Source organism: Gekko japonicus, unplaced genomic scaffold, assembly GCF_001447785.1.
Source record: "Gekko japonicus isolate JY-2015 unplaced genomic scaffold, Gekko_japonicus_V1.1 scaffold1411, whole genome shotgun sequence".
NCBI lineage: Eukaryota > Metazoa > Chordata > Lepidosauria > Squamata > Gekkonidae > Gekko > Gekko japonicus.
Window position 1 is genome coordinate 397,498 of NW_015170323.1, and position 4,647 is coordinate 402,144.

Sequence of the window (4,647 nt, forward strand, 5' to 3'; positions counted from 1 at the left end):
AAGCTGAGTTAGTGTGAGTTAGCTCATAGTTTTTCAGCTTCCAGCTCACAGATTTTTGTCTTAGCTCAGCACGGATGGCTCCAGAGCAAACTAATTTATGCAGCAGCCAAATTGCCCGCTCACCACTTTAATGCCAGTAGCTCGCAAAGTAGAAGTTTTGCTCACAAGACTCCACAGCTTAGAGGGAACATTGCTACAGACCTCACCTGGAGATTGGCAACCCTAATCCCTAGCCGTGCCACACCCAGTCTTACGATTTATTCCTTGGGGGGGGGGGGGTTGCAGTCGCCGTTCTGCAGTCGTGATGGAAAATCGTTGTTGTGATCCCAGGGAGGATTGGCAGAGGAGACAGGAGAGTGCCACTCCTTTTCTTCTTGGTGATAAAAATCACACACTTTTCCGGTTGCACAGAAGCCGCACCGTCACAGCAAGCCTCATACGCACCAGGGTGCACTTAAAACTTTTCGAGGAGGCTGAATCCCCATGGTCATTTGTCTTGTAAACCGGGAGTTGCCACTTCCGCATTTTGAAAGGCCACCTTTCTGCCATCAAACACCTCCCTCCTTCAGATGAGGAGCCACAGAGACCTGCAAGAAATTCTCTCTGTCCTAAAAGAGTGTTACTAACTTTGTTTGTTGGGTTGCCAGCTCTGGGTTGAGAAATACCTGGAGATTTGTGGGGTGGAGCCTGGGGAGGGCAGGGAGGGGAAGGGGCCTCAGCAGGGCGCCCACCCTCCAAAGCAGCCACTTTCTCCAGGGAACTGATCTTGGTCATCTGCAGATCTATTGTAACAGCGGGAGATATCCAGGTGCCCCGTGGAGGTTGGCAACCCCATTCATTCATGCCCCACCTTTCTCCTTGCTGGTGACCCAAAGCAGCTGACGGTGGGCTCCTCGAAGGGTTCCCAGTTCCCAGGTTGGGCCTGAAAATCTCCTGGAATCACAACTGATCTCCAGATTACATAGATCCCTTCCCCTCAAGCAAACAGCTTCTTTGGAGGCTCTATAGCATTACACCCTACTGAGGTCCCTCCGCACCCCAAACCCTGCCTTCCCCAAATCTACACTACACCATTTTGGTGTCGTGGTTAAGTGTGCGGACTCTAATCTGGGAGAACCGGGTTTGGTCCTCCACTCCCCCACTTGCACCTGGATGGATGACCTTGGGCAAGCCGTAGTTCTGATAAGAGCTGTTCTTGAAAAAGAGCAGTTTCTGTCAGAGCTCTCTCACCCCCACCTACCTCACAGGGTGTCTGTTGCAGGGAGGGGGAGGGAAAGGAGTTTGTAAACTGCTCTGAGACTCCCTTGGGTAGTGAAGGGCGGGGTATAAATCCAATCTCTTCTTCTTCTTCTGGAATTTTCCAACCTGGAGTTACCGACCCTAGACTCCTCGCCATTTTATCTCCCAGCCCCACCTGGAGGTTGGCACTGGCAGCCCTACCGGGGGGGGGGATAATTTGGATGGATGTGGGATTTGCAGAATCCCTTCCTGGTGCCTCAACTTAGGGTGGCCAACCTCCAGGTGGGGGCTGGAGATCTCCCGCTATTACAACTGGTCTCCAGACGACCTAGATCGGTCCCCCTGGAGAAAACGGCTGCTTTGGAGGGTGGGCTCTATGGATGTATACCCTGCTGAGGTCCCTCCCCTCCACAAACCCCGCCTTCCCTGGGCTCCACCCCCCAGATCTCCAGGTATTTCCCCACCCAGAGCTGGCAACCCCCAGCCTCACTGGCCCCTAAAAAAGGTTCCCTTGCTCGAAAGCCAGTCGAGTCCGACTCTAGGGTTGCGGTGCTCATCTCCGTTTCAAAGCCGAAGAGCCAGCGCTGTCCGAAGACGTTTTCTGTGGTCATGTGGCCAGCATGACTAAACACCAAGGTGCACGGAACGCTGTTACCTTCCCACCGAAGATATCTACTTGCAATTTCTTGCTTTCAAACTGCTAGGTTGGCCCCTACTGCATCCTAATTTCAAAACAGACAGTCAGGCCCAGTGTTCCCTCTAAGCTGAGTTAGTGTGAGCTAGCTCACAGTTTTTAGCCTCCAGCTCACACATTTTTGTCTTAGCTCAGGAAGGGATGGCTCCAGAGCAAACTAATTTATGCGGTAGCCAAATTGCTCGCTCACAGCTTTAATGGCAGTAGCTCACAAAGTAGAGTTTTTGCTCACAAGACTCCACAGCATAGAGGAAACATTGGTCAGGCCTAAATATTTATTCATGCAAACATCCTGCACTTGCTTGGGGGGGCGGGGTCAAGCAGTGTTCCCTCTAAGCTGATTTAGTATGAGCTGGCTCACAGTTTTTTTAGCCTCCAGCTCATACATTTTTGTCTTAGCTCAGGAAGGGTGGCTCCAGAGCAAACTAATTTATGTGGTAGCCAAATGGCTCGCTCACAACTTTAAAGCCAGTAGCTCACAAAATAGAATTTTTGCTCACGAGACTCCACAGCTTAGAGGGAACATTAGAATTTGGTGTAACTTGAAAACTGGGGTTTTTTTAACACTAGAAGGTCCCTCAAAAAAGTATTTCTCTGCTGGCTCAGGATTTTGCTTCCACAGAAGCCAACAGAGCTCTCCTGTTGATACTGTGCATACATGACCGAATCCACATGACGCCACGCCACCTCTCTCTGGCGTGTCTGCTTTTCTGTGGAAGACATGGCAGCCACATCTTTGTTTCACAACCTCATACACCAACCCCCTTGTACTTAAGAAGCCCTAAACCACAAGCCCATAGATTGAGTAACATCCTTACGTTGAGTAAGGGAGAAAAGGAGAAATTCTACCCCCACCCCTGTCCCTTTGAAGCCTCTTGCTACGCCAGTTGGAACCCAGTCCTACAGAGAACCCTAGGTGGACCCTCTTCATGTAGCAGGAACTCCTTTGCATATTAGGCCACACCCCCTAATGTAGCCAATCCTCCAAGAGCTTACAGAGCTCTTCTTACAGGAGCTACTGTAAGCTCTTGGAGGATTGGCTATATTAGGGGTGTGTTGCTTAATATGTAAATGAGTACCTGCTACAAAAAGAGCCCTGCCTGGCATGGCATGAATGCATGGCACTGACTTATTCGGAGTCAAAACGAAAGTACGTCAAGGTTGGTGTTGTCGACTTAGGCCGGCAGCGGCTCTCCAGGGTCTCGGGCAGAGGTCGTTCCCATCACCTTTTCGCTGGATATGCTGAGGACTGAACCTGGGTCCTTCAGCACACAAAGCAGGTGCCGTGCCACTGCCTCATGGCCCTTCCTCTTAAGGAAAACACACAAGACTGCCCCCTACTGAGTTAGGCTATAGCTTTGCCAAGTAATGTCTGCTCTGATTGGCAGTGGGCACTCCGGGGTCCCAGGTAGAAAGTTTTTCGCACCACTTTCTGCCTGCACCTTTGAACTAGGGGTGCCGGAGTTTGAACCCAAGACCAGGGCTATTTTTGGGCAGGAACGCACAGGAACGGAGTTCCGGCTGGCTTCAGAGTTGGCCACGCCCACTACAGCCAAAACCTCTGCATGCCTGGCTACAGAGGGAAGGCCTGGAGAGCGCCCCCCCCCGGCGACTCCGAGGTGGGTGTGCCAGGGGGGCCCCTGGAAGGATCGGGGAGCCATTTAAAGGCCTCCCATGCCTTCCCCAGCCTGTCCAAGGGCCGGCTTGCCCGCAGGACGCCCAGGCAAGCCAAGAGAAGGCATGGAGGGTGTGGCCTAATAGGCTAATGAGCTGCGCTGTTAGGGGTGTGACTTAATATGCCGATGAGTTTCTGCTGTTGGGTGTGGCCTATTATGCTAATGAGTTCCTGCTGGGCTTCTTCTACAAAAAAAGCCCTGCGGCCAAGACCTTCTGCACGCCACACGGATATTCCTCCTCTGAGCCACGGCCCCTCCCTAAACACGTCTGGTTATGAGCACATGCCATTTCCTTATCCTGAGTCACCCCACTGGTTTACCTTGTCCAGTACCTCTGAGGAGCTGTGGCTTGCCAAGGTGTCCAGCCTACAAGAGTGGGACAGGAGAAAGAGCCTTTTCGGTGGCAGCCCACGATTATGGAACAGCCTCCGCAGGGAGGTGTGCCTGGCCTCCCTCACTTCCAGTCTTCAGCAGGGCTATTTTTGGGCAGGAACGCACAGGAACGGAGTTCCGGCTGGCTCCCAAGTTGGCCACGCCCAGCAGGAACTCATTAGCATAATAGGCCACACCCAACAGCAGAAACTCATTAGGATTGGCTACATTAGGGGTGTGTGGCCTAACATGCAAAGGAGTTCCTGCACCAAAATAAGCCCCTGGGTTTTGACAACAAACAAGGTAAACAGAATAAGAAGCAAAAGGTGGGTGTGGCTGGATGACCACACTTCTGGTAACATGGGAAAATGCTAATGAGTGGTGCAGTCAGGGGTGTAGCCTAATATGCTAATGAGTTTCTGCTGCTGGGTGTGGCCTATTATGCTAATGAGTTCCTGCTGGAATTTTTCTACAAAAAAGGCCCTGATCTTCAGGAGGCAGTTGAAGACAGTTTTATTTAGGACTGCATTTGCCTAATTTAGGTCCCGTTCACACGAGGGAATTTGGGCCGGGAGCAGGACAGTTCGGGGGCGGAGCAAACGGCCGCGATCACACCACAACATCTGGGAAGCGTATTGCTTCCGTCCCCGAACTGGCCCATCCAAG